This window comes from Triticum dicoccoides, chromosome 7A, assembly GCF_002162155.2.
Source record: "Triticum dicoccoides isolate Atlit2015 ecotype Zavitan chromosome 7A, WEW_v2.0, whole genome shotgun sequence".
NCBI classification, from domain to species: domain Eukaryota; kingdom Viridiplantae; phylum Streptophyta; class Magnoliopsida; order Poales; family Poaceae; genus Triticum; species Triticum dicoccoides.
The window spans coordinates 736,601,582-736,612,738 of NC_041392.1; the positions used below are offsets into that span (position 1 = coordinate 736,601,582).

The 11,157-nt window shown below is 46.3% G+C and overlaps 1 pseudogene; it reads left to right on the forward strand.

The window, feature by feature from the left end:
• Positions 1-600: 600 nt before the first annotated feature.
• LOC119334130 overlaps positions 601-11,157 on the forward strand; it is a 13,618-nt pseudogene continuing 3,061 nt past the window's right edge.

The following is an 11,157-nucleotide window of genomic DNA, read 5'->3' on the forward strand; positions in this document are numbered from 1 at the left end:
GCTGCCGGCGGGGGCTTGGGAGCGACCGAAGATAACGATGAGCTTGTTCCTTCGCGTGCTCAGTTTTAGAAAAAGAGGTCTGAGGTTCTTTTTTTAAAATAGATCAGAAAATACCATAGTATTGGAAAAACTGCAGTATTAATATCATAGTTTTTAGGTCTTGTCAAACAGCTCAAAGTAATTAAAACCATGGTAATCCTAAAAACTATAGTATTTTCAGAACAGGGCCTAGAGGCCTCGTTGATATTTTCACAAACTGTTCCATCATATTTCTTCTTCTTGAAGTGCAATTTTTTAGGGGCTTGAAGTGCTTATTTTCTGGCAAATTTGACGTTGGTCGGATCTCTTAATTTGCCTTGGCCACGCGCTCTGGCTGAGAGAGCGTGTTACTTTGTATTATGGTGTAGGTTGCCATCTCCCCTAACTAATCCAGATAATTAAATGTAGCCACATGGAATATGGGTCTGTCTTGTTTACCTGTCTCCCTCACCTCAGTAGTACCACCTCACCAGTCACCACACAACCGGAGCAAACAGCTCTATCTTAGACGCCTACACACTACACCCGCCGCCTGTAGATCCGAACCACAGAACCGGAGCCATGCAGGGTGCAACTGCGGCGCTGATCCCCCTCCTCCGCAAGCTCAGCAAGCTGGTCGTGGCTGAGTTCACCCTGGACAAGCGGGTGAAGAAGCGCGTCGCGTCCCTCCTCGCGGAGCTGGACATGATGCACGCCGTCCTCCATAAAGTCAGTGACGTGCCAGCGGAGCAGCTCGACCCGCCGGTCCGAGTCTGGGCGGGCAAAGTCCAAGAGCTCTCCTACAACATGGAGGCACTAGTAGAAAAAGGGTCAAATGTGAAACACATTAGTCCCGATTTGTAATAGAACCGGCACTAATGTGTCCATTAGTGCCGGTTCCAACGGCTAGGCGGGAGGAGCACTTTAGTACCGGTTCGTGGCGAACCTTTAGCATTGGTTCGTGCCACGAACCGGTACTAATGAAAATGGTGGCAGGATGTTGTCAGAGTGGGGCCCCTCCAGCACCTTTAGTACCGGTTCGTGCCACGAACCGGTACTAAATGTCGTCCTATATAAACCCTTCGTCCACCCGCACTCTGTTCTCCCCCCTTTCCCCTCTCCCTCTCCTCTGTTTTTTCCTTCTTCCTCTCGAGTTCATCACAAAATTTGCCTCAAATTAGTCAAGATTTGTAGGCCCCCATCCATTCAAATGATCACAAAGGTTAGCAACTTTGTCCTTTCATCTCTCATTGCTAGATTAGCTTTTGCATTGGTTTATATAGTGATTAATTGTCGGTTTTAGTAATTTGGGAGGAATTATATGTGGTAGTATTTGATTTATATGCAATTTGAGGTCAAAATAACACTTAGTTTGCATATGTAGGTGTGGTTTACTTAGTGCCTTCTAAATCTCCGTCGTAACCACCGTCGATCGCCCGCACCGTCCCGTCGCCGGCACCACCTTGTGGTGAGCCTCTTGTTCATGAAATTTTATATAAAAAAATTGATGTTTGTGTGATTTGGATATATAGTTACTCGTATGATTATCTTACCCGTACATTGTTTGTTATACATAGTGCCATGGTTTTGATATCCGTCCCCGTCGGCCCTCGTCCTTATTATGATTGGGATGTGGTATATTCTCTTTTAAAACTATTTGTTGCATTTCGTGTTTATGACAAATTATGCCCATCAAGTTGACATAGATATTTTTATATAGGAGGTATGTGAACCGCAAATTCCAACCGACCCTATTGTCGAGAGGTTAAATTTAGTTGAAAGAGAAAACGAGTATATGAAAGAAAAATTGAAAAGAATTGAGGGGGAGAAGATGGAATTGGAGTTGCATGTTGCCGATGTCGTCGATGATCACAAGATCAAGATGGAGAAAATGCGCTTGAAGATTAGAAAGATTAGAAAATATGTCATTGATAGTGAGGCTTGGTATCATTATGCTATTGGATCAATTGTTACCTTAGTTACGATATTGATCGCATTTGTTGTTGCATTTAAATGCTTTAGCTAGAGAGTTATTTGTTTGTTGCATTTAAGTGTTGTATGAACTTTATGTATTGTATTAATTTGGTGTTTTCGATGCTGTGTATTGAAGATGAGCCGACAATGGATGTACGATGACCGATGCTCTCCCGAGTTCATTAATGGCGTGCAAACTTTTCTGCTTGCGGCTGAGGCAAACAAGCGGGCGGATGGTTTTATGCCTTGTCCATGTGCTGGCTGTAAGAATGAATTAAATTACTCTAAGTCAAGAACCATTCACGTCCACCTATTTAAGTTCGGTTTCGTGCCCCACTATAATGTTTGGACCAAGCACGGAGAAAGAGGGGTTATGATGGAAGACAATGAAGAAGAAGAGGACGACGACAGCTATCCTGGCCATGGGTTCCCTGAATACGATGATACAACAATGGGGGAAAAAGCTGAGCCGGTAATGCGGAAAGAAGCTGAGCCGACAATGCGGGAAGAAGCTGAAGAAGAGGCATCAGATGAGCCCGTTGATGATCTAGGTCGGGCCATTGCCGATGCAAAAAGAAACTGCGCAAGTGATTTGGAGAAGAAGAAGTTGCAGCGCATGTTAGAGGATCATAAAAAATTGTTGTACCCGAATTGCGTAGGTGACAAGAAAAAGTTGGGCACCACACTGGAATTGCTGCAATGGAAGGCAGAGAATGGTGTATCTGACAAGGGATTTGGAAAGTTGTTGGTAATGATAAAGAATATGCTTCCAAAGGACAACGAATTGCCCGAGAGTACGTACGAAGCAAAGAAGGCTGTCTGCCCTCTAGGGTTAGAGGTGCAGAAGATACATGCATGCCCTAATGATTGCATCCTCTACCGCGGTGAGTACGAGGATTTGAATGCTTGCCCGGTATGCGGTGCATTGCGCTATAAGATCAGCCGCGATGATCCTGGTGATGTCGAGGGCGAGCGCCCCAGGAAGAAGATTCCTGCCAAGGTGATGTGGTATGCTCCTATAATACCACAGTTGAAATGTTCGTTCCAAAATAAAGAGCATGCCAAGGCGATGCGATGGCACAGAGAAGACCGTAAGAAAGACGGAAAGTTGAGAGTACCCGCTGACGGGTCGCAGTGGAGAAAAATCGAAAGAAAGTACGGGAAGGAGTTTGCAGATGACGCAAGGAGCGTATGGTTCGGTCTAACCGCAGATGGCATTAATCCGTTTGGGGAGCAGAGCAGCAACCATAGCACCTGGCCTGTGACTCTATGTTTGTATAACCTTCCTCCTTGGTTGTGCATGAAGCGGAAGTTCATTATGATGCCAGTGCTCATCCAAGGCCCTAAGCAACCCGGCAACGACATTGATGTGTACCTAAGGCCATTAGTTGAAGAACTCTTACAACTGTGGAATGGAACAGGTGTACGTGCGTGGGATAAGCACATGGGGGAAGAATTTGACCTAAAGGCGTTGCTGTTCGTGACCATCAATAATTGGCCTGCTCTCAGTAACCTTTCAGGACAGGCAAACAAGGGATACCGCGCATGCACGCACTGTTTGGACGATACCGATAGTATATATTTGGCTAACTGTAAGAAGTACCTGGGACATCGTCGATTTCTTCCGAGCAGGCATCCCGTAAGAAAGAAAGGCAAGCATTTCAAAGGTGAGGCGGATCACCGGACGAAGCCTCGCCACCGTACTGGTGCTGATGTACATGATATGGTCAAGGATTTGAAGGTGGTCTTTGGAAAGGGTCCTGGTGGACAACCTGTTCCAAATGACGCTGACGGACGCGCACCCATGTGGAAGAAGAAATCTATTTTTTGGGACCTGCCCTATTGGAAAGACCTAGAGGTCCGCTCCACAATCGACGTGATGCACGTGACGAAGAATCTGTGTGTGACCCTGCTTGGCTTCTTGGGTATGTATGGGAAGACCAAAGATACACTTGAGGCACGGAAGGACCAGCAACGTATGCACAAAAAAGACGGCATACATCAGGGTCATGCAGGCTACGCTCTTACCAAAGAAGAGAAGGAAATCTTCTTTGAATGCCTGCTCAGTATTAAGGTACCGTCTGGCTTCTCTTCGAATATAAAGGGAATAATAAACATGGCAGAGAAAAAGTTCCAGAACCTAAAGTCTCATGACTGCCACATGATTATGACGCAACTGCTTCCGGTTGCATTGAGGGGGCTTCTACCGGAAAACGTTCGATTAGCCATTGTGAAGCTATGTGCATTCCTCAATGCAATCACTCAGAAGGTAATCGATCCAGAAATCATATCAAGGTTAGAGAATGATTTGGTGCAATGTCTTGTCAGTTTCGAGTTGGTGTTCCCACCATCCTTCTTCAACATCATGACGCACGTCCTAGTTCACCTATGCGAAGAGATTAACGTTTTGGGTCCTGTATTAATACACAATATGTTCCCCTTTGAGAGGTTCATGGGAGTCTTAAAGAAATATGATCATAACCGTGCTAGGCCAGAAGGAAGCATCTCCAAGGACCATGAAAATGAGGAGGTCATTGAGTTTTGTATTGACTTTATTCCTAACCTTAAGCCAATTGGTGTTCCTGAATCGCGGCATAAGGGCAGACTGGATGGAAAAGGTACGCTAGGAGGGGAACAAATAATATGTATGGTCGGACATTCTCTCACTGAAGCACACTACACAGTTCTACAGAATTCTGCCTTGGTGGCTCCGTATATGGATGAACACAAGAATTTGCTATGCTCCAAACACCCGGAGCGGTCTGATGACTGGATTACACGTAAACAAACCAGGAGTTTCGCCAGCTGGTTGCAGACACGTATCATGCATGACGCCTCTATTGAAGATGAGCTGTACTTGCTGTCCCAGTTACCATCTTCGAATATAATGACTTTCAAAGGGTATGAGATAAATGGTAATACATTTTACACGATCGCCCAGGATAAGAAGAGCACCAACTAAAACAGTGGTATCCGCTTTGATGCGGAAACCAAGAAGGGAAAGGAAACATATTATGGTTATATACAGGACATATGAGAACTTGACTATCAACGTGGTTTGAAGGTCCCTTTGTTTCGGTGCAAATGGGTCAATATGACACGAGGCGGGTAACGGAAGACCCGCAGTACGGAATGACAACAGTGGATCTCAACAATCTTGCGTATGCAGGCGAACCATTCGCCCTAGCCAATGATGTGGCACATGTTTTCTATGTGAAGGACATGTCTACCAAGCCGAGAAAAAGAAAAGATAAGGAAGTGAATGCATCATACGATGAGCGAAAGCGGCACCTAGTTCTTTTTGGGAAGAGAAACATCGTGGGAGTGGATGGCAAGATAGACATGTCAGGAGATTATGAAAAGTTTGATGAAATTGCTTCATTCACAGTGAATATTGACCCGAGCATCCCGTTAAATGATAAAGATTTTCCATGGTTACGGCGCAAGACACACGCGAAGAAAAAGTTTCACACCCAAAGATCTGGGATGTGATCGGCTTCACTATCATCACTTTCTTCTGTGTTTCACACCCAGAAGGGATTCTTTGTAATAGTTAGGGCAGCGCACCCCCTTTAGTACCGGTTCGTGGCACCAACTGGTCCTAAAGGGGGGGGGTCTTTAGTACCGGTTGTAGCCACCACCCAGTACTAAAGGCCTGCCCTTCCCGCCGCTTGGCCTGGCCAAAACAGGCCTTTATTACCGGGTGGTGGCTCCAACCGGTACTAAAGGTGCCTTCTATATATACAACACTTCGAAAAATTTCATTCTCCCTCTGTTTCTTCCTTTATTTCCCCATTGAAGCACCGCCTGCCCCGATCGATCGACGTTGTCGCCGCCCCCATCCCCGTCGCCGCCCTTATCCCCATCGCCGCCCCCGTCCCCGTCGCGCCGTCCCCGCGTCGCCGCCAACCGTCACGCCCCGGCCCGTCGCCGCCCCCGGCCGTCGCCTCGCCGTCACCGTCGCCCCGCTGTGAGCTCTCCCCCTCTAACCCCTCTCCCTCGCCCCGGCGGCCACCATGGGCACCGCCCCTCCTCGAGCCCATACACACACAAGCATGATGAACACACACACACACACACATTTCATTAAGTTAATTAGTATATACGTATTTTGTATGTTTAATTAGTTTAGATTTTTTAGATTATTATTTTTTCACTAGTATATATGTATGAATGCATGTTAGATGGATATAATTAGTGTTTAATTAGTATGGATTTTTTTTATATAATGTTGTTTTTCTGTTTTTTAATGGATGTATAGAAGTTGTTTTTTCTGTTTTTAGTGTTAGATGCTTAATTAGTATGAAATAGCATATAGAATTTTGACATATGCAATGATAGCATAATTAGCGTTACATTTGCATATAGTATTTGTTGTCGATGATGTCCGGCCCGCATCCTCGCCGTCGACCCGTTCGCGACGACGTCCTGCTTCAGAGGACCCATGTCTGGGACTGGGCTCCGTCGGGCTGGCACTGGGAGGTGCTACCTTTAGGGGCGCGACGCTTGGTGAGGAACCCGGCCCCGGGTCTCGTCGTCGACCCTCATCTCCTTTGGTGGCGTTCGCGTGCGGAGGGAGCCGGCCCCGCCGGAGGTGGTACATCGCCGTGTCAGGGAGGGGGACGAGCACGTCCATCGCTACATGGCTGCTATGGACGTCAGGTTCTCCAATACCTGGCAGGTTCTTTGGGGAGATCACCCGAGCTATGATCCAGTGATGGTTCCTTCAGTTTGGTTGTCCACCGCCCGCGCCTTAGGAACCGCGAGTGGCCTAGATTACTCTTTAGTATTCGATCTTTATTAGCTGCTAGCTAGCTAGCTAGTGATGTATTCGATATATAATATTCAAGATGATTTATTCGAGATTATATATATTATTCGAGACGATGTATTCGAGATTATATCTATTATTCGAGACGATGTATTCGAGATTATATTCGATTATGCTTATTATGTACTATGATTGATTCAGTTTTTCCTTATTAATTGATTGCGTCCATGCATTGTAATTTGAATACTAAATTGTTTTATATTTCTTTTGGATTAGTTAAATAAAAGCTACGGCGGACAATACCAGCAGAGAGGGAGAAGAGACCCTGTTCGATATCATACGCCATCCTCGCGGGCCAGATGATGATCAGAATGAAGAAGATTATGACGGCTCCGAATTTCTAAACAACACCGAGGATGGTGATATGATATTCGATCGCGACGACTGAATTGATGAAGTCATGAACTATGATCTTGAAACAACAAAGACCGGCGAGGTATATATATTTATATAAGCAGGCATCTGGTGATCATCACACGTTTTAAATGACTTGAAGATATATTAACGAATCGATCTTTCTTCTTTCAGCCATTCGGATCGAGCAAATCTTCAGGCAGCAGGAAACGAGGCCCGAACAAAAAGTTGAAGGAGGGCGTAAAGTACAATATCGAGGCCATCAAACCTAATGGTGAACCATTAGCGCCTAAGAAGATTTCGGACAAGTTCGTTCGTCAGTGCGGAGTTCTTGTGAAGGACCAACTCCCGATCTCCCTTCAAGAATGGAGAGAGCCAGCAAATCCACGTCCAGATCTTACTTTTGTCGACGACAGACAAAAAGTTCTGCTTTGGGAAACTCTCATGGAACATTTCACCCTACCAGATCATTTCACAGATGCAGATGTGGAGAAAGTCAAGGACGCTGCTCTTAGGAAGATGGCGGTTGCATTCAACAACCACAATAATCGTGTATGGGACAAGTACGTCAAGGGAGGAAGGAAGACTCCAGTATTTGAGGGAACACTAGAGAAGCAAAGTGCTCATTGGGACGATTTCGTGAAATTCAAGGATTTGGAATTATCTAAGGAACGGTCGAGAATAAACAAGGCCAATGCCGAAAAAAGGGTAAGTTTCATAAGCTTGGGCCAGGTGGCTACGCGGTGGCAATGCCTAAGTAGGATAAGTCTGAGAAAGAGATGGAGGCTGCAGGTGTCACTCCAGAAACATTAAGCTGGCCCGCAGGTGCAGAACGTGGTTCTATGCGCATGGGGGGAGTTGGACCCGAAGACGGGCAAAGTTTCGAAGAAGGCATGTCTGAACGGAGCCGAAGATAAGATACTTGTTGCAATAGAAGAGGCTCGATCGGGGGTGTTCCAGCCCAACAGAGAGAACGACGAGCTTACGCGTGCCCTGGGAAATCCTGAACACCCGGGAAGAACACGAGGCAAGGGCGCTATTCCATGGTATGAGGGGTTTTTGGATTGGAACGCCGACTACAGAACCCGTGCGAGAAAGAAGATTGCGGAGGAGAACAAGAGAAAGATGGAGGAGGAGCAGAGGAAGCTGGACTATGAATGCCTTCAAGGCCTAGAATCAGTGCACGTGGACTTGGCAGTCAAATTCCAGTGGCAGCAGGAGCAGATCGACTCACTTAGCCAGCAAAGGGGGTCTCAGCAGCTAGCGGATGATCCAGCATTGGATAGCACCGTCCCATCCATGCCGAGAAGCAGCGTGGGTTCCGCCCCGGGCGACGCAATGATGGATAGATACCCCGTGGATGACATCATGGAGAACACTAACTGCGAGCTACACTTCAAAATGAAGAACATATCCATGAAGGTGGCGGATGCTATTGCTTTTACAAATCCCCCCGAGTCAACCTTCCATTGCAACCCGATTCCAACGGGCTATGCTCGTGTCTTGGTTGATGAGGTGGTGGACCAATATTCGGGGCTAGAGCTTGACATTCCTGGAGGTGATGAGGAGCACACACTGGAAGAGGCCAAACATCGTATCATCCTATGGAGAAAGGATTGCATCATCTTTCGAAGGCCACCGACACCGCATCAGCCGACTCCTCGTCGAAGTCCGCCATCGAGTCAGCAGACTCCCGCTCCTCCAAGTCCACCAACGCGTCAGGCCAATCCTCCTCCAAGTCCGGCAAAGTGTCAGGCCACTCCACCTCCAAGTCCGACACAACGTCAGACGTCCACTCCTCCTCCAAGTCCGGCACAACTTCAGGCCACTCCTCCTCCAAGTCCGGCACAGCTTCAGGCCACTCCTCCTCCTCCAACTCAGCCACGTCAGCCGTCTCCGCCACCTCAGCAATCACGGAAGAGAGCCGCCGCAGATATGGTGCTTAGCGGTACAAGTCGAGGTAGTACGGGAGGTACAAGCGGAGGCAAGCGATTTCAATATGGTCCAAGCCTTGCACCTCTTCCGCAGAGGCCTTACGACATGTCCGAGGAGGAAACCGCAGCCATATCGAAGGCCGAGGTGGAAGCCCATTTTGCACCGAAACCGCCACCGCCGCCAAGGGAGAAAGTGCCTGAGGAAAAGATTGACCACTTCATTCTTATGGCTAGACCACCAGCTCCCAAGCCTGTTGACACAGACTATGAGCGCCACCTCAGGAAGTTAAATCAAGCACGTCTACAGAAAGAGGCGAGCTCGAGCTCGAGCAAATCAGCTGGCAAAAAATATGGTAAAACCGTTCCCCAGCTGGGAGAACAGGCGGCGCAATCAATCCCCCCGCTTGTTGTGCCAACAACACATAAGAGTACGCGCGCCCAATATTATTGTGGGCAAACCGTTAACGTTCCCCAGCTGAGCGATGTGGTAATAACCCAGGAGCATATAATGCAGGCTGAAATCCTCAAGATCACTGTTGGACAACTCCTCGAGATCGAGTCCATGTCTCCGCTTAGAGAGGAGGAAATAAAACGGAAATATGTCCAGGGCCAACCTTTGGTCGAGCCAGACGAGGTCAACAAGCTCCCAACGAGAATGTATGAATTGCATCAATGGTACATGGACATTACCAAGATTTCCAATCGAGAGTCCCTCATGGTGAATGTCAAGAAGGATAATTACTTCCATGAGAAAGCTGTGTCCGTTGAGTATTCAGAACTATTTCAGTTATACAATCAAGACGCACTCGACAAATCTATCGTCAGTTGCTATTGCCTGTAAGTGATTTCTTTCTATAATTTAAGTCTCAAGCTAGCTGTAGTGATCATTTTGATCAATCATTACCTGTAATTATCCTCACTATATTCTTTTCTGTGGTATTATGCAGGATGAAGATGCATGAAATGAAAAAAGGTGGACGCTATGGCATTGGGTTCATTGACCCAAATACCATTAATGAATACACATGGAAATTAGATACATATCATGAAAAAAGTGTAGAGGAAAGCATGCTAGAGTTCTTCAAGCGCCTCAATACCAATGAAGATATACTACTTCCTTACAACTTCCAGTGAGTCACACTGCCTTGTACTACAAATTCTGTTTTTGCCTACTAGCTAGCTACATGTTTTTGCTTACATATGCCCGCTTAAAGACATGCAAACGTGTGTGCATGCAGATTTCACTGGATCTTGGTAATCATTAAAGTTGACGAAGGAACAGTTGAAATACTGGACTCACTACTTAAAAAAGAAAGTGACTACACCATCTTGTTTGGGATAGTCAATAGGTAATTTCAATCATTATTAACTATATCTCGGCCTATTTAGTTCGTCATTTCCTGATATGAACTATTTCATAACCCCTTTATTCATTTTCTTTGTCAGCGGGCAGGGCTTGGGCAAAGTTCATCAACGTCACTCCAGGCCAATGGAAACAAAAGCTGAAATGGTATCGACCCAAGGTAAGTAATTAAGTAGTACTAGCTAGCTGCCATCTCTTTAATTACCATGCTTGATTAATTATTATCTGATCAAATTTCATTCTCGTAAAGGCCCTGAAGCAGGCGCCGGGGACCGATCTATGTGCATACTACGTTTGCGAGAATATTCGCATGATGGCGTCCGAAAGGAGCAGATCTCAAAGACAGGACTGTGTACGTTTGTCAGAACACTATTCACAATTTTTACACCATTATCGATATCTAGTCACACAACTAATACACATGCATATTGATCTCCTTCTTAACAGTTCAGAGAGGTGCGGGAGCAGCTCCTACCATAAGAGCGCATAGAAGCAATTCAAGAGGAAATAGCGGGATTTTTGCTTGACCAGGTCATAGATCACAAAGAAGAATACTATTACCCGCTACCGCCCCCATGAACCACTTCCAATTGTCATCGTGCTCTGAAGGCACCAATTAGGCTAATGCCACTGGCTACGAAGGCACCAATTAGGAGAAATTGTATATAGCTAGCTAATTATAT